At 46.3% G+C, this 24,941-nt stretch overlaps 1 protein-coding gene across 3 annotated transcripts in view; it reads left to right on the forward strand.

The window, feature by feature from the left end:
- DOCK1 (dedicator of cytokinesis 1) overlaps positions 1-24,941 on the forward strand; it is a 480,997-nt gene that overhangs the window by 317,388 nt on the left and 138,668 nt on the right. The gene's annotated exons all lie outside the window — the stretch shown is intronic.

Raw genomic sequence — 24,941 nt, forward strand, 5'->3', positions numbered from 1 at the left:
TTGGAAAGTGACTTTGCAGGGTAGGCTGGTTGCAGGTACCATGTGGTTTCAGTGCTGTGGAAGAATTTTAGTCCTTTGCCCGATCTGTGCCTTGGCATCAATCAGAGAAAATGTACCATTTTGCCTTAGAGAGCGACGATGGTGGGGGTCCCCACTTTCTGAGGACCTGCCTCAAGGACCATGGCACCATCCACAATCAGCAGATGGTCAAGTCTGAGAGAACAGCGTGTGTTCTTTCCAGCTCAACCTCCTTTCCAGGAACCACTTCACCTGTGAAAGGCCATGAAGTTGAAATTTTTGTGCAAGTGAAAAATGCCGATATAAAGCATTTTGGGCTCAAGAGACTCTTGGATAATTTCTTCTCAACATCTTTTTTTCCCCCTTTCTTTGAAGCCTGGGGGTTAATTGATGTTGTCTTTAATTAATTTTTTTAAATCACTGCTTTCCTTTTGAGGTTTTGCATATCCAACGGCTTGATGATTTTAAGCACATGTAAGTATCATTTTTTCCTCGGAAACAGTGTGCAGTGGCTGACATAAACACTGTCACAACAGCACTAAATCAGGACCAAAAGGAAAAAAAATACAGATTGTTTCTGAGGTGAAGAAGTAGGAATTCAAAGTCAATATAATGAAAACATTCTGGAATGAAAATTTCCCTAGAGCTCAGCACGCGCACATTTTACTTCGCTCATACACTTCGTAACGTCACTCTTTGAGCCTTACTCCGCTCCCGGGAAATTGGCCTCAGCTGAGACTTTTCGCAGCTCAGAGCCCAGCTTGCGGGCTCCGAGGCCCAGGCCCGCTTCCTCAGGTGGGCCCACCTGGGCTGTCACTGAGTGCATTTCTGGCTCATCTCTTGGAGAAACATGTGAGCTCTTCCTCCGGGCGGTGGTGCCAACTTGAAGCACCGGAAATTTAAGACAGATATTGATTTGGATCTAGGAATGCGCTCTGGATTCCATGGCCCGAAGAGGCGCCCACGCACATGTGCTTTGCTGTTGGTTGGAGTTGTTTTCCTTCATGGCGCTTTCATAAGTTATTTTATCATTTTCCATGCAGTTATCCTATGATGTGCCTGCTTTTGCTCTTAATAATTAAGCTTGGCCTAAAATTAAAACATAATTCCAGATTTTTGCTTGGTTGTTGGTAACCAATTTATTGCACATAGCATAGATATTTTATACGGTTGGGTTTGATTCAAATTGCCTCTTTATTTAACTCAGAGATGAAAAATCAAAGTACTCTCCAAGGAATGGCAGTGATGAAGCACTCTTAGCCAGGACTCTTATTTAGGGAAGTTTGCTTGAAAGGAAAGTTTTGAAAGGGCAAAGTCTGTTTAAAATTCTCCAAGACAGTGCACACCTTGCTGTGAGCCCTTGGCTGGTGTTGACGACCCCATCCTGCTGACACTTAATGCTGGAGGATGTACTTCACGCAAAGTGGAGTGAAGCCGAGTGCCCGCTCTGTCTTGCCTGAAATGCTCTCAATGCAAAACGAAATGGAGGAAATATATCTTATTAAGGTCATTCTCCAGATTCTTCCATCCTGAGTTTTTACCTCCAGAGTGCCTGGGACTCTGAAGAAAGCCTGTGCAGCGTGAGACCCTCTGGTCTTATGCTTTTTATTTTATGTCTAGAGTGGGCAGAGAAGGAAGCCGAGGGCAATTGACTGCTTGCTGTGTTGACAGCATTGTCGTAGGTGTCTGTTCTGTGGTTCGCAACCAGAGGCGATTTTGCCCCCTAGAGGACATCTGGTAATGTCCACATACAATTTTGTTATCACAACTGGACATCCTGTGGGTGGAATCCTGTGATGCTGCTAAACATCCTTCCACGTCTATAAGAGTCCCTTATTGCAAAGATCATTTGATTCAAACAAAAAAAAAGTCAATTATACTCCCATTTTATAGATGGAAAAACTGGGTCTCAGTAATGTTCAATAATTAATAGAAATATATGTGATCCATTTCAATGACCCTCTTCTCTCTATTTCCACATTTTTCAGCCACCCTTCACGTGACCCCAGAAAAGACAGGAACCCTTAGGATAAATGATGGCAGCCGTGCCCTGAGGATGCCAGGGGCGCACTTTCTTGCATAGGGTCGTGCCTGAGAACTGGAGGCAGTTTTCTCCGAGACGCCCTGCCAGGTGCTCCGGCTTCACAGCAGATCCCTGTGGGCGTGGCTCAGGTTCAGGTGATGATGAGAATAAAGTGGGTGTTGGAGTCACACGAATAAGATTGTAGATCGCAGGGCTGCCCCTGCCAGTGCCTGGTACATAAGACATGTGGAAAATATTAGTGAGTCTCTTCTGGCAGAGTTCAGTTGTGTGTGTGTGTGTGTGTGTGTGATTCCAGATAGAAGTGATAACGTAGAGTATTTGCCTTTCTCTGTCTGACATTTCACTTAGCATCATGTCCTCAGTGTCCCTTCATGTTGTCACAAGTGGCAGGATTTCCTTCTTTCTCATGGCTGATAAATATTCCATTGTGTACACACACACACACCACATCTTCTTTATCTGTGCATCTTTGAACCTTGCTTCAAGGATGTGTGTTGCAGAAATCTTTTCCTCTTTCTTGTTTTATTCTTTCCCCTCTCAATAGTGGTTTTTGTTGGTTGACATTAAGAGGTTTTATTTGAAAAAAATTTCCTTAAAAAAATCCTTGAGGACTCTTGCAGAAAGAAACTGAGTGGACTTCCTGCTGGTCAGTGGGTCCTAACAAGCATGGTGACCATCCAGATGGCAGGGCTTCCCAGTTTTTCTGTGTGAAAGAGCCTTGAAATGCAGCTTTTGACGTGAAATCACCTTGAAGACTGAACTCAGAATTACACGATTATCTATCAAGCTTCTGCTCTTTTCTAGACACAAGATAGGAAATAAAGTTGAGTAATATTTTGTCTCCATCTTCAGCCTGACCGTGGAATACTTAAGTTAAACAAACAAAAAAAAAATCACACACGTAGTAAATTTGCAGATCTATTAAGAGATGATAATACTCTTAATGTCATTTCTCCATGGAGTCGGAATGTTGAGATTGTGACAGCTTCTATACATTTTTGCTCATATAAGATGCTTCTCCATGTCACTTGGCATGTTTTCGTGGAATTCTGTGTATTTGTGCATGATTCTTGGATGCTAAGTTAGGGAAATCACGCATCATCTCAGTGGTACTCAGGGTCCGGTGTCGCTGTCCAGCACATAGTAGGTGCTGAACAGACAGTGGCTGAGTAAACTGCCTGACTGGAAAGAGTGAATGCCAGTAGCAATGTTCTTATTACAAAGTCAGCTGATAAAACGCATGACGTACTGCTTAGCAGTTCTTTTTCCAGGCAGAAAGCGCAGTTATCCTTGTGATTTGGGGGTCCACAAAGAAATAATTCCAGATGTAGGAATATGATAAACAAATCATGCCTCTTATTCTCTTGAGAGTCTATTAGCAAGTGAATTTCCTTAATTGAAAGTTGTTCTAAATTTACCACAAAAATGTACGAGAGAGACCTGTGTTTGTGCAAGCCAGCCTCTGACTGGAGGTCTGTAAACTGCAGGGAGGCTGCTGTCTGTGGGAGTCTGCTGTTTCTGGTTAACCTTTCCAATGAGACTTCAGAGGAGGGTTTTTACTTAATACTGTACCTGTCAAATTCCTGGAGCTGCAAGTAAATTGAAAATACAAATTATATTGTAAAGTGAAATATTTTGTGTTATTCTACAGTTTGGTTGATTTAGGAAGAAAATGAACTCTGACAGCTTGCTCTTTTCAGTTCAGTGGATTCTAATGGTTCAAAACAACAGCCCCGCACCCAAAGGCTCTCCCTGCATTTCTGGACCAGAGACGCCATGAGCCGTTCTTCCTGCTCAAGACCCGCACTGTGCACTGACCCTGTGGGTACACAGCATCTTAGGATGGGATAGAAAGTGCTAAAGGTTAATATTTGTGCATGTAAATATTAAGTGTCCACAGAGCCTCAAGCTGCCTGACCTCACAGTAGCTTTTTAGCACGTGCCACTTTTCTCAGCTTTCAATCAGCTTCTATGCAGAAATGGTCCTTTCCCCATTTTTTTCTGAATTGCTGCCGTTGTGTCCCTAGCCTGAGGCTGCTTGGGATGCAGAGGTTTGGGAGAGGAAGTTACGGAAGCCCCCTGTATCTTTCCCTTTCTGTGATTGTACTTGACAGACTGTCTCTCTCCTCATTCATCATGTTCAGGGGGAAAATCACTTAGTGGGGTTTCATGCAAGAGCCAGAAAATCTGAAGTTTATCAGACTGACTTCCTCACCTGTGATGGGGGGGATGGGAGGTACGTGTTGAGAAGGTTGGGGGGGGTGCTGGGCTCCTTTGAAGGAGGCTGAACCATCAGTACCTCCCAAGGTGGCTTTGCTTTGGGGACCTTTCCACACCTTCGTCCTGCACACCTTTGTCATGACCCTCCTTTGTCACGGCTGCAGAGGGCTCGGCAGCCGGGAGGTGTTGACAGGTGGCGGCTTCCGCTCTTCCTTGGAAGGTCTCGTCCTTTGCCAGGAGGGAGCGGGCCTCTTCCCTGCTCTCCCTAATGTCCCTGAGACTGAGGGGTCAGGAGCCTGATTTGATTCTTCCAGCTGAATGTTATTACTCGACTGAAGTAAATGGCTGTCTCGTTCCTATCTGATCCTGCAGTGTATTGTGTGCTAGGTGTTTTTAATTAGCTATTAACCTGCAGATGATTTGGAAATGGAATATGAGAAGCAAGCTGAATATTGGAGAGATTTCTTTATTTTGGATATTAAACCTACGATTTAAGCTTGATTTGGAGAGAATGGAGTGCTTCTCTTTTATGAGCTACCCTTGGAAGTAAACATGATTTGCATGTAATTTATGAGCCTGGCATTTCTGAGTGGTGTTTGTCAGACAGTCAGGTGTTCTCTTATGACGCTAATCCCCACTATCCAGCGCATTGGGAGGTGAGTCTCTCGTACTGAGAAAAGCGGGAGAGAAGGCAAATGTCCTGTTTATCATTGGTGTTCTGCCTATAAGGGGAATTGGGGTGGTTTTTCAGTTTAAAGAAACCATATACACAACATGGCTTGCAGTGAGCTGGGAATGTTGGGGGAAGGGGGGCTGGAGGGAGCCCTACGGGACCCCGGCATACTTGTCTCCACGCCCGGGCAAGCGCGGGGCAGTGTGAGTGCCGGCTTCCTTGGGGCCTGATCTGAGGGGAGCTGCTGCCTTCCCCAGGGGAGGCCCACGTCTTCCTGATGCTAATTTCTAAGGAAGGTTCTTAGAGGCGAGGTTGGAGTTGCTTTTGCTCTGTTTTACATAATAGAACGTGTCTCAATCTGAACGTGTCAGATCTGAAGAGGGCACCGAGGCCTTCTTTGCATGTTACCCACGGTCACCTGGGTGAAAGTCAGGGTGGAAAAGCGAACCCCAGTTCTGCAATGTTACCATCAAGGTCGCTAAGGCGGCATCAGTAAGGAGCTCCTTTCGTAGGTGGAGAAGCACACCTGCTTTTTTTGACAGACCTTGGTTCAAACACACCAAGGGGCAGTGGTTCAGCTTCTCCCAGCCACCTGCAAGGATTCACGGCGGTGCGTGCCAGTGCCCAGCAGAGAGTCACCCTCCGCCAGCGCTGGGGGGGCGTGTCCTCACCACTCCCACGATGAGTGTTCCTGGATGGTCATCACTGAGTTAGCAGGATGTGGGGGTGGGGCTTCGGGAGCCTGGAGAGCCAGCAGCTACGGGGGCTCCTGCCCCCTTTCTCTGCCTTGAGGTCAGTGGAGCTGGCCCGGGGTCACGGGCATGCGGGCTGTCTGTGCCGAGCTCTCTGCAATGCCAGTGATCCCGCTTCAGGGAGGGAGATAAGTCCACAGTGGGGACTGCAGGTGGCAAAATTTGGTGATTCAGCACATTCCTGCCCTGAGAGAGCCCTGCCCCCGCCCTTCCTTTGTGGCTGGGATGACCTTGCGTGTTAAGTGCCGTGCACGTCCACTTCCCGACCTTCAGGGGATCAACATTCCCTTTGACCCTGACTCTGGTCCTGGCGGCGAGGACAAAGGGGACAAGGTCCAGTCCTGCTGTGTGGCCCACCTGAGGTTCCAGGGGGCTGTTCTCCACACCCCTTGGGTGCATGTCCCTTCGTGATCTTGCTGGGGGATGAAGCCCCCGTCCTCTGACCACCCCGACCTCCTTTGTCTGGCAACACGGGTGTCCCCGAACCTGAGTTCTCTGTCACCCCAGATGGTGGAGGTTGTGAGGACGCCAGAACCATGGCCCCAAAGAGAATTTGCTCTACGTGCTGCGGGCTCGGGGGTCATCACTGGGCAGCACCCTTCACCTTCCTGTTCAATCTGAGCAACTTTGAAGAGCAAGTCGCCCCCCAGGGCTGCCTCCTGTTCAGTTTACAGATCTGTGGGGCACTGGGGCCGGAAACCCCTCCCGGAGGACAGTGACCAGGTCCCCTGGGACCGCGGAGGTGAGCTCCTTTGTCAGAGGGGCTGTGACCTTGCACATTGGTGCGCCCAGGTCTGTGAACCGCCTGCCCTTGGAATGGGCATGCCCAGGGTCGGAGCCCAGCGAGGCTTCCAGGGCCGGGGCAGCTCAGAGCTCGGGGCGTGAGGGAGAGCAGGAAGGATCTGGTAGCTCCTGTCAGCCTCCGGTCAGCCACACGCGGGACTGAGTGTGAAAGTCACCCGCCCGCGACCCCAGATGCCCAGTGAGAGGCAGTTTGCAGCGATTGTCTTGGGACCAGTGAACATTGCCGAGTTTAGACTCCAGGAGAACTCTTCTTATTTGATGTGTTCTGTGAGGGATGATTCAAGGTCACGTGCTCCGAGGGCTAGGCTACGCCCGAGGCGGGAGTGAGGTTTGGGGGACAAGGACACACTCTGTGCCCAAGGTCACGAGGCATCGCTTTGATGAAGGGGAGGTGAGGGAGGAGGCACCACCGTCCTGTTGCCTGGGCGATTCAGGCACATGCTTCCTTTTCACTCTGTTGGTTTCTTCATGATTCTATTGCTCGTAAAAGGGAATATTCATCAGTTTAGTTATTTACACTCTTGACTGTGTTCGGATGCTTTGGGGGGCCCACGGGGGCTTCTACAGCGAGCCCCATAGGAAGCAGGAGGCCACCTTTAGGTCCTGTGGTGGGGGTGATGTGCACATGGCTGTGTCTCTTTTAGACAAACGATCCTGTTCTACTGTGTTGCTAAATTTCACTTTCTTCAGACCTTTATTTCTTTCAAGTAATTCCCTTTGAATTTCTAGATTCATCTTCTTGAAATAACCTATCTCGGCTTCAAAGCTGAGCTATTCAAGAACAGGTCTTTCCCCCCTTTTGCCGAGGGTCAGGCCAGCCCTGACCACAGAGCCGCAAGCGAATTTGGGATTTAAAGAATTGTCACTGAATGGCTGTGGAGGTGAAGGGACATCTAAAGATGCCTCCTGCCTTCTGGAAATCCTCGACAAAGGGATGAAAATAGCACACGAGCTTTCAAGTTTGCCAGCTCCCAGACTTTATAATTTGGCGATCTGTATTTGCAGAAATGGCACCTTCTGTAAGTGACTTGAGGTGACTTTATTATTCACTCCATAAGTGATGGGCATTGGGTCACCCAGTCTCTTTAGTTATGTTGCCTTTTTTTTTTAACTTTTGCTTACATGTCTTGCCCCAATTCCACCTGTTGTCCTCCACATTCACTGCTGAGACCTTCCAATTCCAGCTCTTATTGCCTCCATCCCTTCCCTGGCTCCCTCCTGGTGTTTTCCTTTGGGTTTTGTACCCTCTCCTCCTCCATCTGAAGCATTTGATGGACCTCATGTTTCAGGAAATGTCCTAGCTTCTTTCAGCTGCACAGCTGCTTAAGGAAGCAAAACGAGGAGACAGGGGATGGAGGGTCACAAAAGCTGAGAGACCAGCTTGAGGCTCAGGCTAGCTTCCTCAAGTTTCAGCTTCCTCATTCCTGAAGTGGAGATACTCCTAGCTTGCAATGAGCAGTCCAGAAGATACTGTAAAGCCAGTCACTGGCCTGCAGCAAACACACAGTATTTTAATAAAGGCAAAACCAAACCAACAAAACCAGACCAAACCAGGAAATAACAAAGCATTTGGTGCCTCTAAGAAGGAAGACTTTTCTCAAAAGCACACTGTTCCCACTGAGATAAGGAGAGAGAAAGATGTTGCCAGTAGACAAAAGATGGAGTTTTATCTTAACTACATGTGAGCATCGTTAACCCAGCGTGAAACCCTCAGGCGCAGATGTAAGATTCTGTGTGACGCTGTAACGCGTGAAGAAACCTGTGGCGTGGGCTGTGCTGTGCATCGTGTCCTCGTTCGTGCATCAGTGCACGTGTGCTGACGGTTTACTGTGGGACGCGCATTGGTCTGGCTCTGAGGACACAGGATGAACGAGGCAGAGTTGACTCAGCCTCTAGGAACTGTCGGCATTTCAGCCCTCTGAGTTCAGGGACTCTGGGGAAAGATGGCCGAGAAACACCACCAAGCACGTCAGTGCGTCTAAGTCTCACCAAGAGGAACACTGCAGACAAGTGCAGATGGAGGGACCGTCTACGAAATACCTGACAGGTGCTCCTCAACCCTGTCCAAGTCATTAAGAATCAAGAAAAGCCAGGAAACTGTCACAGCCAAAAGGGACCCAGAGACACAGGAAGACTGTGAACAATGTGGTAACTGGGCTGAGATCCGGGGACAGCGCAAGGACGTGGGGAGAAAACTAGTGAAATCCGAATAACCTGAAGTTTAGTTAATAGCAGGGAGGCAGTCCTGGTTCCATCACAGAGACAACGGTACCGTAAGATGTTAACATCCAGGGAAACAGTGAGGTGTATGGACCGGAACTCTCCAGATAACTTCTGTAAATCTCAACCTATTCTGAGGTTTAAGTTTAGTTAAAACTTTCAAAAAATGAAGGAGGCAACTTGGAAGACGTGAGATGGTGGTGAGGGCCATTGGGAGAATTTGAATGGGAGTCAGTGAGAGGCACGGCTAGGTGGCATCCTTCAGACCAGGGGCTCAGTGAAGGGCTCTCCAGCGGAGTGGCCTGGGGCCCATATCATAAGGAGGTGGAGGCATGGCCCCGTCAGAGAGAGCCGGTGGTACCCAGGCCCTCGGGTGGGTCCAGATGCAGGAGAGAAGGAGTGGGAAGAAGGCTGGTCTTGCTGTTACATCAGAGATTGATCTTGACATGCAGAGTTGCTGGGAGCTTTAAGTCAGAGGAATGGCATCGGGGACTTTTGTTTTTATGAGACTGTTTGAGTTGCTTTACAGAGAGACTAGAGAATAAGAGAAAACTCTGCTGACTGGAGGTCTTTTTAGGAGCCTTTGGAATAATCTAGGTAGGAGACGGCTGTGGCCTGGGCTCAGGTGGTCCCTGAGGAGAGACAGGGGAGAGGGAGATTGCGGGCATGTTTTGGAAGCAGGGTCAAACAGACCTGCTACTAACTGTATGGAGGGAGGGAAGGAACATGGAGAATCAAGGAACAGTCTTAGATTTTTGGCTTGAGTCAAAAGGGATCGGTGGAAACTTTAATGCGATGGAGAATCAGGTTTGGGGGGGGTACTCACAAGCTCTGGTTTGGCTAAGTTCCATGGTTCTCAACTTTTTTTTTTTCATTATCATCCTCCTAAGGAGAAGGATTAAATTAGATTTAAATTTAATTAAGAAGAGACAAGAGGTACTACAACATAAGGGTTTGTAGGGGAAGGTACACCTGAAGGACCACAGTCCAGTATAATGTCTAAAACGCTCTTCGCCCTCCCCGAGAATCAATTTTCACCCTCTTAGGGGAGATTCATCCCATTGAGAATGCACGGCCTGGTTAATTAGGAGATGCCCAGGACACAGCCAGATAGAGAGGTTCATCCAGCAACCAAAATTCAGACTGGAGTTCAGAGGAAAGGGAAGGTTAGGAGATACAACTGGGGTGATACCGAGGCCACCTGCCACCTGGGGAGGGAATGAGGCTGGAGGAGAGACGCAGACCAGGCGGAAGGCCCAGGGCACATTCACAGGGAGGGGATGAACAGAGCAAGACAGGTCACCAAAGGAGAAGAGCCAGGAGAGGGAGGGCGATGTTGAATTCTGATGAGAGGATGTGTAAGGTCACAGAGAAGTGACCAGAGGATCCGGCCACATGGAAGTCTCTGCCGCTGTTGAGCAGAGCCGTGTCGGTGGAATTGTCATAGGGGAAACCAGCCCACAGGGGTCATGGGGAGAGTGGACACACTGGCCTGGCACCTCCATCAGGATGTAGTGATGCAGTGGTGTCCGGGGAACTGTGATGCCAGGCGGGTTTTATACAGTATTTGTGGTTGATGGTTGGGCATTTGGGGGAATCAGTCAGTGAAGAGAGAAGCAGATGAGGGATGGTGGTGGGTGTGGTGGAGGAGGTCGGGGGAGCCGTGAGGTCAGAGTCGAAAGGATGGATGGGGAGGGGCTGGCCTTTGATAGGAATGAGGACAATGAATCCATTGTCACAGGAGATTAGACAGAGTGGGTACAGATGTCAATGCAGGTGTAGATGTGAGGGTTGGATGATGAGAAAATTTCAGCATGGTTTCTTTCTATTTCCTTTTCTTTTTTCATTATCTATATTTTTATTGGTGTATAATCAGTTTACAATGTTGTGTCAGTTTCTGATGTACAGCATGTTTCAGTCATACATGAACATACTTATATTCGTTTTCATGTTTTCTCACTAAAGTATGAAGCAAGATCATTAGCAAGAAGGGGTTGGGAGAACAGTCAGTGATAATGATACACTGATATCTGTCTGATGTCCAGATGAATCTTTCCCCCGCAACCCTTTTCCCTGGGAACACACACTCAACGGATGCAGACTTACGAGGTCCTTGTGGCTCATGCCGCCAGCTTACATAAAGCCCAGGAGAGGCCTCACAAGCAGATGAGTCTAACACGATACACTGCTTTAAATAACTCATGTAAAATCATCCTTCTGTGAACATTTCTAGGTGGATCTTGTCTTTTCAGCTTCAGCAAACTCTATTAGCCATCAAAACCCTCTACGCTCTCAAAATAGCCCTCTTCCAGCTCCCTCCCACACTCTTACATCATGGCTGTGTGGTCCCTGGAGAACTGGTTGGGATGTCAGCCAGGTAAGTAGGGACCAGAGCCCCCTGGAGAGGACCTGTATCCAGGGCCCCCCTCCCTTCTGCAGCTGTCCTGTGCTCAGGGGCTTCCTGACATGTGGGCTCACAGCCGCTGTGAGGCTCAGCTTAGGGGCGTTGTTCTTTTTGAATGAGGGGCTCATCAGACATCTGCTTGGAGGTACCTTGACCTGCTCACTGCTTTCCCTCCCCTTGGCTGTGAGTTCTGTGCGCTTGGGCATCTTCCATAACAATTGCCCTGGTGTTCCTCCACTGCTGATGCAGCTTAGAAACTCCTGGAAAACTGGGGTCTTGTTTCTTTTCTTCCATTCCTCCTGTCTTCCTCACCCCTGCATCCTTACAGATGAAAAAGCAGGGACCCAGGATGCACTCTGGCACAGAGAACATTTCAGGTCCCAGTGATGGGACACTTCAGGCTGGCAGCTTGCTAGCCTTTCTCTGTTTTGTTTAGAGCTGTAGAACGTACAGCTCTCTTCAGAGCTTCTCCATCAGTCCCAGGAAGTCTTGGGTGCAGTGGACATTTGGAGAACCACATTCTTCCTACATCATCACTGTTACTCTTTGGTCTCCATGAGGCCGTTGCTTTTTCAACGACTCAGTTGCAGGAGGCAGGAAGGGGTTTTAGCAATTACATGCTGAGTGTTATGGGCAATTTCCAACTGCTGACTTCATTTTCCTAGTTCCTCAGTGACATAAGATGCGTGTCTCTGCTGCCAGCGAGGAGCAGGTCAGGGTGCAGAGAGCTCGGAAAGCTCATGGCCTAGATGCATCTTACTGATCATGGCCATGTCCGAGTGCCTCATCTCTCTGGTCCAGCTGGAGGTGCTGCTGTCGGCCGGAGCAGCCGTGGTGCAGGGACTCCTACTCGGCTGTCTCCATGAGTCCAGAGCCAAGCTCAGCTGGAACATAATCAGTTTCCCTTTATGAAAAGAACTAAACTAGAAGAATCTTTCAAGCACCAGAAATTCTAATGGCCTTTAGACTTAAAAAATTCTCGGAGGGCAGGGATAAAATTAGGAGGGTGGGATTCACAGATACACACTACCACATATAAAATAGATAAATGACAAGGCTTTGCTATATAGCACAGGGAACTATAGTTAATATCTTTTAAGAATCTATAATGGAAAAGAATTGAAAAAAAGAATATATATATATGTGTGTGTGTATGTATATGTATATATCCGAATCACTTTTCTGTATGCCTGAAACTAACACAATGTTATAAGTCAACTATACTTCAGTTTAAAAAAAATTCTCTGTTTTCAATACGGCAGGAGTGTTTCAGCCAATACAATCGTGAACACTATTGGTTGTTCATTAAAACATTTGTGAAGGTGGTAGATCACTGAACAAAGGTAATACATATATACCTTGCACACGTTACCCTGTAAGATGTAAATGCACGTTCGTTTCACAGGGTCCATTTGTTTGCCAAGTCATTTTACCTTGTTTATTTCATTTAAGATGGGTTTACTGATTAGCACTTCACCTTGTCTTTCTGGCATAAATCATCTCCAACAAGTGAGTTTTCACGCCTTTAAAACTGAAAGACTGAAGAGCAGTTGCAGGGCGGTGGGAACTCTTGGATTTCTAGGGAGTCTCCCAGCTGCCTCATGGCCGCCTCGATTTACAGCAGTTTTTAAAGTAAGTCATCCTTCTGGTCTTTTCAAAGCTTTGACTTTATTTTCAGATGAAAGTCCGCTTTCTTTTCATGGTCATGTTTTGTCATTTCGTATAATTTTTGAGTAACTTCTGCAGTTAGGAGAACAGGTTTCTTGGGTATAAAGCGCGGTGGGAACACACACTGTGTGCACATACCATCCATGTGTGTGCACTGTATTCTTCACTGTAGAGGCTCCAGGATACCATCCCAGGAGAGCTCTTAGTGGAACCCATGGTGTCACTGTTGTGTACACTAAAAAAAAGAAAAATCTCCGTTAAAGTGAAAATTAGATCTTCCTTAATTGGTGTTGGGTGTAAAGGATTTTGCATACAGATGTCCCTTAAATTCGTGTACATTAGGAGAAAGAAACGTAACCAGATAGTGTTGAACATCCCAAGAAGAGGGACATCGGCATGCTTAAATTAGCACTGAGTACAGTGCCGGTAATTATACACCTCCTGGTGTTTACTGTTTCTAATTAGCTCTTTGCTGACCTCTCAGAGATGGGGGGTTGCTGAGCTCTCAGATCCTCAAAAAATGAGGCCAGGTTTTATTAAGATCTGAGAGAAAAATAATAAATAGAGCAGAACTAGAATTCAGTGAACCGGAAGGTTTTGTTCGCACTTATATCTGAATATATCTCGTTTCATCTGCGGGGAAGTTACATGAGATTGAGGGAGTGCCGGGAAAGTAAGTTCAGAAAGTTATAAAAGAAAGTGGACTTCACTTCCCTAGCCGTGAGTATTGAACCTGATCCTCCGCTAACAGATGAGATCGCATGGTACCTGATCGCATGGTAACTGTTGGGCTGGCATGGTGCCTGATCAGGTGCTAACTGAGCACGTGGTAGAGCCCCACCCAGGCTGTGAGACCGGCCAGGGAGGGGGCCGGGCCCGGGGAGGTGAAGAGAGAAGAGGGGAAAAGCTTACTTTGCTTTCCTTTCAACAGATGTGCTTTTTCTTGTCAAAATGTAGTCATTGATGTTAGCAAGCTAACGGGAAGCTCATAGCATTGTTTACCAAGTAGAAAGTTTCCTTCGTGTGATAAAATGGGAGATGAGATCCAGCATTTAGATCCGCTGCTTATAAAAAGGTGGTGCAAAGAAAAGTACCAAGTCGGATTCTTGAGGTATGAACAACAGACATCCCAGCGTGAGACCCACCGCCTAACGCAGCTGCTGTGCGCCCGGGATTCATGCTCAGTGCCCTGTACATCTGGGTTCCCGAGGAATATGTGATAAATCTATTGTTTCTGCTTTATATTTAATAATTTTCCAATGTAGTATCTTCGACCAAGGGATATAAATCAATGCAGTTGGCATTTTACAGTAAAATAAGTATTCATGATGCTTTGCGACAGCTTCGAAAGCCCCACCTAGATGCTTCTATGAGTAAGGGCATCTTACAGGAATTATTACCCAGGAGAATAAAGATCACAATAAAAGCATTTGATATTTATCAAGCCTGCAGTCTGGGCTGCACTTTCCCTGCACCCTTTCGTTCAGTCCTCTCAGCAGCCACGGAAGGCTGTGGACCCGTCGTCTGCAGGTGAGGAAGCTGAAGTTGAGGCTGATTTAGCAGATCACGTGCCAGGTCACAAGGCTCATAAGTCAGATATTGAGGGTGGGGGATTCTGCCTAACCTGAGTTAGCCAGATTCTTGGCAAAACTGGGCAATGCAGAGATGAACACGGAAGCCCACAGGTCAGGACCCAGCTGCGAAGAGAGCCTGAGTTTGCTCAAGGAGCCAAATGTGGCTGGAATTCAAGTAGAGGAATGTGGTAGTGTTCACGGCAGAGCTTTTTGCAATGTGCTTTAGAAAAACAGCCCAGAAGGAAGGTCCCGTCAGCCGGCTGCACTGTCCCCAGCCTGCAGCGACACTAGGAGATGGCAGCTCAAGGTCTTGTACTTGTGAACTCGGGAGGGACGCAGGAGTATGGCCGTCCTTAAGGGATTATCACACGCAAGGAAAACACTGATCTCCCTCCGTCATTTCTCATTCTTCACAGCAGCGACTTTTCCGTAATATCTCCATGTAAGTAAAATGGTAGACACATGACCTGAAAATTGAGTCAAATATCATGCTTTGAGAGCACATTCATTTTTCAAAGAAATGTGTTTGTGGTTTAAGACATTTATTTTGCATGTTTTATTTTTCAAAAAAGGGAGAAACCTTTGTTCTCTGAATGAGATGCCCTGGTAGTGAACCTCTATTTTTTTTTTTAAACTCAGACAAAAATACACATTTCACACAGCATCATCGTCACCCTTGGTCATCACCTGGCATTCAGACAGCTTTCAGACACTTGGGAAATGGAAGGCCAAAATGCAGGGGGTTCACTCAGCCTTGACAACTGCTGGGGACGAAGTTGGCAATTTGTTCCCTGTTGTTGAAGGCACTTAGCCTCTTGCCAGGCACTTCGACATCAGAGAATTCAGAGCACAGATCAGCGGCTGCAGAGCCCAGTGATGTGCAGCTGAGTTCAGGGCTTAGACCAGAAATGCAAAATGCCCTGCTTCTCCAGCATCACCGAGAGGCTTAAGACAGCCATCGGTAACCTGTGTTGGTTTGAAATTAAAGGTATCTATCTTTTTTCCTCCCTTTCATTTTTTCCCCACTCTAAGCTTAGAAAAATAAGGACTATTTTCAGCATTTCCACTTGTAAAATAATCCAAAGAAAATGAAGCTCAGCCCCACAGTCTCTGTTTTATTCCTCAAGTTGGTGAATCACTGACACTGTTTAGTTTAGCAAGTAACTCCGCTGGAATTTACAGTGAAGGCTTCTTTAATATATTTCCGTTTTCTGAGTGTTTGTTTTAGATAACTTCCCTGGCTTCCTTGTTTGGTTTGTGCTGGAGACTTTGCCTCTGTGTTTCCGACATGGTTGGAAGTGGAGACCCCTGGGCTTTGCCACACGGATCCAGTTTTATTTTTAAATTGAAGAGTAGATTTGTTTAATGTCCTTCCAGAAGCCAATTCATAAAGTGGCGGCTTTCCTGAAATGCGTCGCCAAAGTCGTGATTGGTAGAACGTTAGCAGGAAGGAGGGACTGGCTTGTCGAGCCATGGCGCAGCATCCTGTAACGGCCTCAGGCAGTCCTGCGGCTTGTCGAGAGGCTGACACAGGGGTTAGAGCGCGTGAGCTCTCGGGCAGTGACACAGAGACCACCTTTGCTGGGAGCATTTGCCACAGGACGGCTTGTCACCCTGCTGGGGCCACAGAAAAGGACGCATCATTGCAGAAGGGACTAGGAGACAAGTCCTTCGTTGCATGCGGGGGTCAGTGCTGTCCGTGGGCACAGCTGGCAGGTGTGACGTCTCTGGAAGGTGCACATGTGAGGCTGGGTTCCTCCCATCTCCTGACTCTGTGCTTCCCCTGGCATTGCTGAGGGCCCCCGAGAGCCTGTGGGAGTGAACGGCCTGCAGAAGCCACCTTGAGCCAATCTCGTGCTCAAGGACTCTCGTCTCGAGGGCTGGGTACCAGTCAGAACGGGATGCTTTGAGAAACAAATGGAGCAGGTAGCCATTGAGTCATATGAGCAGGTGCTGACTTGGCACCGTGGGCACCCTGGCCCCATCCCTGAGGCTGGGGTAACAGGGGTGAGGACGCTGACTGCCCTGTAGGGCAGAGATGACTCATCACTTCTGGGAAGGGACTGTAGAAGACACCGCAGCTCCCGGCTTGGTTGACCCCCCCCCACCCGCCACCGCCTTGTCTCCCTCTCTCGGGGAGAAGTCCTGTCTAGGGAAGGGTGTGTAAACTGTCAAGGCTAAACCTCGGGATGGGGAAGAAGTGGGCTCTGACCGGAGATACAGACCAGTTCTCTGGGCGCGAGCGCAGGGATCCTGTGACCGGGGCTCAGGAGAGCACCTGCAGAGGAGATCTGGGACCTGGGCTGCGGGAGGAGAGTAGGATCTGGCCAGAGAAGCAGGGAAAAGGTTCTTCTGACTTGAGGGAACGGAGTACGCAAAGACCTCAGAGCTCTGCAGCGCCTGGGTTAGGGAATCAGTTGGTCACCCCGGTTGGCTGAGCAGAGGGGTCCACAGGATTTAGCAGGACAGGGCTCTGGGGAGGCGCTCCATGGCCAGATCACAGGAGTCCTGAATGGCAAACTCAGGATGAAAGGTTACCTGATCCAGCACCCTAAATTTCCTCTGCAACCTGATTCTTCCCTTGCCACGTGACCCAACACACATTCAGAGTTTCCGTGGAGCAGGACAGACATCTCTGAGGGAGGCCGGGGGCCTGTCATTCCACCTGCTGAAACGTGCGAGGCTTGTCCTGTTGGCCCTAATATATGAATGCCTAGAACAGGACCTGCCGCTTACTAGGTGCTCGAAAGTTACCCTGGAATTCTGGTTGGTACAGCACCTGCTCACTATCCTCTTTCTTTTCTCCTTCCTGCCACCGGGAGATACAAGTTTGTATCTATATGTCTGTTTTCTTCTAGGAGGTTCTGGTGCAAGGTTTATGGGGGCTTTGACCACACATTTTCCTTTCATACAAATTCCATGCAGTCTCATCCTCGGTGGGGATGGTCCCCCTTCTTTGAAGGCAGATTGCGCTGTCTCTTTGGCATTAGGCTCTTTGGCACCTATTAAATCTTATCAGACTATGACATCACCCCCAAAGTCAGGGAAGACTAAGTTGCTTTGTCTGCCACCAGAGTTTTATTCAGCAAAGACAATTTTGTTATCTTGAGTGTTGGTTAGAGTATGTGATGTTTCATGTGTGTAAACAGGCATAATTAATGCTTTGATGCTTTTAAACCTTCTTTTTATTTTATTTTATTTAGGGGGAGGAGGGGAGGTCTACAAGTGTCTGTGAGGAACCAAAAGGGAAAGCATTCATCTCTCTTCCAAGAGGGGAAGTAATCAGTTATCGCTTATAGCAGCTTCCCTGTTTCAAAGGAGTTGGAGCCAGTCCCTCTGTAAGTGACTTTTTTATTTAATCAACATTATTGAGATATAATTCATATTCAGTAAAATCCACCCACTTTAAGTGAGTAGATTGTTCTCAAAACCTACTTGATTCTGAGATCATAGTGGGAGAATGAGTTTGAAAGAGTGGAAATGTGTGGAGTTTAAAATCCTGCGAAGCATCTTTATTCACAGTGATTCTGATTCCTTTGACTGGCAAAATCACATATGCCTGAAAATACAGCTGTCATTTCGTCTTTCAGTGATGTCTTATTTCTCAGGATGTCGGGCACACAGCTGAGAATCTTCCAGAAGGCTCCAAATTTCGGGGCCTTCGAGTTTAGCACAGATGACCCTGGGGCCTTTCACCTCTGCTGCATTTTTTGCTCTTTCTGGAAGAGGCTGAAGGCACAGAGGGATGGGACTCTGTGGTCGCTGGATGTGGCTGGTGGTCCCCTGTGAACCTTAGAGACGCCGGCCGCCTTCCCCATCACGGGGCGGTGCAGGTAAGCATGTGGTCAGCTGGCTTCCAGCCGACTTGTGCTCAGAAACCTTGAGGCTCCAGCCGCCAGATGGTGATCTGCCAGGAATAAATAGTGGTCAGAATTCCAGTGCAAAGATTAATTAAAAAAAAAAAAGCCAGTGTAAACCTAAGATCACCCGAGGGAAGCCCCAGCACACCTTCACCTTTCCGTTAACGCCATGTCTCCAGCCAGCTTCTCTCCTCTCTCCGCCCCTCCTTCCCCTCCCCTCCCCTCCCCTCCCCCTCAGTCTTCCCATCCCTCCTGGTTCCTTTCTTTGCTTCTTCGGCAGCAGTGAGCTTTCTCTTGGCTCCCTATTCTTTTTCCCTCAGCTTTTTCCAACATCATCCTGAGTCCTGAGAGCATGCTCTGTTTTGGTGACAACCCGTTGTCATTTTTCAGTGGCAGACTCTTTTTTTTTTTTTAAGGAAAAAAAAAAAAGAAAAAAGGCAATCTCTACAGTGTGATATTGGGGACTGTCAGAGGTGACCGAGGGAAGTCATGGGTTTACCAACTCCTTTTCCGCCGTCTTCCTCCCACCAGGTGAGAGCAGATAAATGTGGAAGGTTCTCCACACAAGGCCCACGTGGCCTGTGGGTTCTGAATGTGCTAAAAGAGCAATGCGTTCTGTGGATCCTACTTGCAAGGACAGGGAGCCCCGCTGGCGGCTGTGTTGGGCTCTGGTGCCCTTTGCTTAGCTCTGCAGAAAGGCCCTGAACGCCAGTCTCATGGAGCATTGCACTGGGCTTTTGCTCAGCTGCACTGAATAATGAATCATCAGCTTTCTTTTCCCAGCTGTGCCTTCACGCCCCTGCTTCTGGATGGGACTGCTGGGCTCCTTGTCTGCCACCAGCAGTGATTATTGCAAGGAGCAGGTCAGGGTGGGGAGGCGAGGCACGGAGCCAAAGGAGCCAGTGAGGTCGGAGCAGAGCCCAGAGCAGGGGCCAAGCCCAGTTCTGTGGTCTTAACCCGAGTTCGCACCCTAGAGGTTACCGAAGCCTCCGGAAGGCGTGTCACCTGCGCCCAGTCTCGCAGGGCAGCGGAGAATGGCAGTGTTTCCTTTCAATACATCATATACATTCATATTATAGGAGGGATGAACCCATCCTGTCCCTGGCCTGAAAGGAGCGAAAACAGGACCTATGATCCTCTTCTCAAATTGGCTTCGGGCAGACCTCTTACATGTGTGTTTTGCTTCCTGGTAATCGTGGTGTAAGTATATTCTGTACAAGGCTTTTCACTTACCCGTCCATCCCGGACCCTCTCCCGTGTTGCTACAGGATTGTCACTGCCACGGTCCTTACTGGCCGCGTGACTCTGTCGAGGGATGCGCCAGGGCGCTTTTTCATTTCTCGTACTTAGCTTGCTCTCCGGTTTCACCTGTTGCAGATAACGCTGTGATGAGTGTCTTCATGCCTAGGGGTTCTGTCTGGATTTTGGATTAACTTCCTAGAACGCATTCCCAGAAGTGGGATTACTGGGGCTTGATAGGGATTGTCAAATTGCTTCCCAAAAGGGTTTTTACCAATTTTCTTGCACCCATGCCAGAATTCAGTATTATCTTTGAGAAAAAAAAAGTGTTGCTAATTTAACAGGCAAAAAGTTGCCGTATTTTGTTTGCATTTGCATTTTTTCAATTATTTCCAAGAGAAAATAGTGGGTGTTCATTTTCTTTCTAATGATAGTTTCTGTTTTGTAAACTGTTCATATTCTTTGCTTGTTTATCTATTGGCTTTTAATGGTTTTTCTTAAGAATCTTACTAGCATTTTAATACAATGCTCATATTAACCAATTTAATATTTCTACAGATATTTTTCTTGTGTTGTTGTTTGCCACCTCATTTGGTTATGTTGTTTAAAAATATACTTTTGTTATTTTATAGCCAATTTTTAAACTTACTGTATCTCTCCATCTTTTTCTTTGTGATTTCTCCACAATGGCATCGTCTATCCATAAACTTGGTACTCAGTTCTAGGTTTTATTTTTATTCGATAATTGTATACTTAAGGTTTTAGTTTTACCTGGAATTTGACTTTTTGTGCTAAATAGTCCCGAATTTACTTTTAAATTGCAACTAGTTATCACAACATCATTTATTAAACAATCCTCCCTAGTTTAAAAGTGTTAATTAATTTTTTTTTAGGTAATGCCATCGATCATTTCTGAGCAATCTGTTGCTTCCAGGATCAAATCTTTTATTCTTGGGTTACACTGTTTTAACTACTACTGCTTCATGGTGTGTTTTAATCTCTAACAGCACCAGTGCTCCCTTATTATTCATTCTCTGATTCTTCTTTAGTGTTCTCATCTGTTTTTCTACCAAATGAAATTCAAAATTATTCTGTTAAATCTCCCATCAAAAATCATTATTTTCAAGTTCTAATTGGATTTGCATTAGATATGAGTGTGAAACAGGCAAATCTTATGGTGCTGAATTTTATGCTTGACATGTTTGTTTATTTTGTGAAGGAAATCAGTGTTTATTAGGGAAGGTATCGGAAGATAGAAAGTGAAGTGGCTCGCCGCCCACTCATGACCATTTAATGCAGCCCCTCCGGTATGTGTGCATCTGTCTCCTTTCCTGGCTTTAACAGTGGGTGGGGGTCACTTCTCAGCTCAGCTCCCCAACCCTGCTTCACCTTCAGCGTGGCGGTTAGAGAGGGACCTCGTGCGGAGGACCCCCAGTACCATCTGTCCCATCTGCCGAGGGCCAGGCCCAGGGAGCTAGGGGGGCAGGTGGGGTCATTCGGTGAAGGGACAGTCGGACCACTAAGGTCATGTTGTCCTCTGGGTGCTGGGGTCTTTATCAGCGGCTGCGGGCAAAGTGGCTATGACGTGGGGGATCTGAGGATGCTCTTCAGATTTGAGAACACACTTCAGCAGTCCTGCCTCAGCGCCTGAACATATGCTCTCTGTGAAAACGGTGACTTGTAGCAAGAACTTACCTGAAAGACCTCACTCCGGGCTCAGTGGCACTGTCTAAGCAGATTATTCCGTGAGCTGCTGTGATAGAATTGGGCTCCAGCGAGCCTAGGGGTGGCACCTCGCTCTCAAATCATCCTTCAAAAGCCAGAACAGGTGTTCTCCTGTGGTTGGTGCAGGGTGTCCCCGAATGCCCCTTTTCTCGGGGCCTTCCCGGGGGACTCAGCCCCCAGTGTGCTTTCCTGGACTCGGCTGCCAACCTGCCTTTTGCAACTCCACTTTCCTGCCTTCCTTCAGGGTAACTTCCCAGGCAGCTCTGTCTTGTTTCCTTTGAGCGGTAATTGAATGATGACCCTTCGTGCGTCTCCTACTTTCCAGCCTGGGATCATTTTTTTTCCTGCTTGAGAAACACCTGGGTCTGCTGGTTTGAATTCTCTCTTTACTGTTTGTCTCTGTTTTGATTTCATTTTTGAAGCGTATTTCAGGAAAAAAATTTTAGGCGGGCACATACTTTTTTTTTCCAGCTTGAACAAATTATTTTCTTGAAGATCGTCATTCCTGTACCTTTTGATTTTCATTTATTCTACAAAGTCTTACAGTTCGTCTGCAGGCAAAGGCTCTTTTTCTCCTGTGGGCTTTTAATGCCTATGTATTCTTTTTTATTTTTTTTAACTTGGAAGCTTTTATACATATATGGAATATTAGGAGAGTATAATGACTCCCTGTTACAACCATCATCCGGCTTTAACTGTTACCCATGGCTAAACTTGTGATGGGTCTCAGCCTAACTTTGTCTCTCTCACAGCTATTTTGAATCAAATCCCAAGTAATACATAAATAATTCAGTATCACTTAAAATAAGAATTTTTAAACTTTTACCACCGCAGTGTATTATTATACCTTAAAAACATTATCTTGCATGCATTTCCTATAGCTCGAATCAGTGTCTAGACAAGGTACAAACATTGCATTTGGTTATTATATCTAATGAGTTTCTTATCATCTTTAGGTTTAGCCTCTCCCTTAAAAAAAATTATTTACTGAAAATATTGCCATGTTAGTCCTGTAGAAATTCCCACATTCTGGATTTTGCAAGTTGGATCTCCCTGTCCACAGTAAACTGATATATCTACAAACACAACGAGATTAACTTTTTTGTTTCTTGTTGTTCGGCAAGAGTCCCTCTGAGGCGGGCAGGCGGTTCTCTGTGTTGCCGCACACTGGGAAGCGCTCTCGTCTGTCCTAAACGCTGAATTGATTAGGGTCTTCAGGTGGTGTCAGCATTTTCCATTCATTGAGATTTATTACACGTTTAGTAGTGTTCACACCATGCTTTTACCAACCAATGATGATCTTTGACTAAGTCCATTGTTTGGGGGAGGCTTACAAAAATATATTTTTTCTTCTACTCTTTTACTCTATCTGCATTTATTAGCTGGATTCTTTCATAAAGTCGAAAGCTTTTTTTTTTCACGAAAGATTTGGTTACCCCAAAGAGCAGTTTTCAAAGGAACAAAAGGAGAAATGCTTGCCTCTTTTATTCACTATTTTCTGAACAGTGATTGGGTTCCTAGCATCCATCCAACAAGGATTATCATGAATCATCACGTGTCTCAGTCTGTTTACGTCATTACTGTTTCTGCTGCTCAAATTGTCCCATCTGGGGCCAGCTGGCCTCTCTACGTGTGGATGCCTGGGTCTTTTTCTCCCAGCCCAAGTCATCTTGGACAGTGGCTTGGCTTTCTCATATGACAAGAAAGCCCGGGCTGATCTGGTACATTTCCTGCCCCAGATCTGGAATTAGCCAGTGAAGCCTCATGGCTTTTCACGGGAGTTGGTATGTAGAGGTCATAACCTGGGGAATAGGGTGCTCATTGAAACTGAATTAGTCATTGTTTCTAGGTCTTTTAGCGGGCAGTGCTTGAAAATACATTCTCAGTAGAAAAAGCAACAGTGTGATTTCACACTGATGGTCCCAATTCCAACTGTAGAATTAGGGATTTTTTACTTAGCTTCTTTGATTGTTTTATTTATAATTTTTTTCTTACACTAAAAATCTTGGTTTCTAATGACATTAGCATAATTACTTATTGCTTTGTCCATATGTATGTACCTAAGTGACACAATATTTAATAATTTATAATACATAGTGTAGGATATAGAATACACAGCATATCATGTAGATTTTTCTCACACACACAAGGATGAAAATGTTTCAGAATAGCAATATTAGCATTACTACTGACAAAATGATTGTTGAAAATAGGTTATTTTTTTCTTTAGTATTCCACAAGAAATATGTGGTCAAATTATTGTGTTTTGTGCACATTTGAGGTGATTCCTTTTGTATAACTAAAGTCATCAATTTGATATTTAGGATAATTTCTTCTGTTAGATTTTTAGTGATTGCTGTTTTATTTTCTTGTACACTTATGTGTTTCAGATAGACTACACAGATGTCTTTAGAGTGCTTTTATTTCTTCCCCTCCCTTTCTCGGTACATGGTTACTTACATTTTAATATAAGTAAACACACCCCTATTTGTATTCCCCTCCCATTCTTATCCTCACTTAAGTGATAGCGTGTTATACACACTTGCTTTTTTCATCGAATTTTACATTCTGGAGATCCAGTTAGTAGCAGCATATAGGAATGTTTCTCACTGTCTTTGCCCCTGTGTTGTCCTTCATTACACGGATATTCTGTAGTTCACTCAGCCAGCCTCCTACTAACGGACATTTGGTGGTTTTTGTCCTTTTGCTGTGTGGTGCTTCAAGTCAAAGCTTTGTGCATACGCTTTTTTATGGTTTTGCCAGTGTATTTTTGAGATGGATTCTTTGCAGCGGGCTGACTAGATGGAAAGACAAGTGCCTGTGCAATTTTGGTAACTATCCCGTCCTACTCCATTGGGCTGCCCAGTGGAGCGTTTCTGGAAATAAGTGAGCGTGCTTGTTTTCCCCGTCTTTCCAACACAGCATGTCACTAAACGTACATGGTTTTGCCAACCTATCTCGCGCGAAACGGCATCTCAATGTGGCTTTGTATACCTCGGTGTGTGGTTTCTGTAGTGCTTGGAGTTCGTAATGTTTTGGAAAACCCTCAGCCGGTATCTGTGTTATCCTTTCTCCCTCACTCCCTTCCTCCCCTTTTTCTGGAGCTCAGTTACATGTGTGTTAGACTTTTTTCATCATGTCATACATACCCCTTGTGCTCCTTTTTGTCTGTATTTTCTGTCCATTTTATGTGTGTATTTTAGGGTAGATCGCTCTTGCTGAAATGTCTTCTAGATTTTTCTTCTTCTGAGATGTAATCTGCTGGTGAACCCAGGCCTTGTGTTACATATTTCTGTTGTTGAGTTTCACTGGGCTGTTTGTGCTAATCAGAAACTGGAAGTCTCTGTCCAGCCTTTTTATCCCTGAAATTCTCTGTGGGCCTGTTTCTGTCATCTTTTGAGAGGATAAGAGGGTTTTGGTCTATGAACATATCTTGATTGATTTAATGGCTGGGTTTTTCTGAAAGGAGCGCCAGAGGTCATATTCACATCTCTGTCTGTCTGTCTGCCCAGAGGGTGTTGACTGAGACTGTGAATTACACAGTTTTACTCCTGCGAGGGTGTTCTCTTTCTTTCCATTTCGTGCGTTTTTGTGGTGTGTCTATGTATGTAATACAATCACGCCCCTTTTCCGTGCGATTCAGAATGAAGGCAAAGGTACTTTGGAGGGAGAAACGGATTTTTTAAGTTGTATTTCTGGAAGTTTACCTGTATGTTTCCATGCAGTTATAAGAAATAATA

Source organism: Vicugna pacos, chromosome 11 (genome assembly GCF_048564905.1).
Source record: "Vicugna pacos chromosome 11, VicPac4, whole genome shotgun sequence".
Lineage (NCBI taxonomy): Eukaryota > Metazoa > Chordata > Mammalia > Artiodactyla > Camelidae > Vicugna > Vicugna pacos.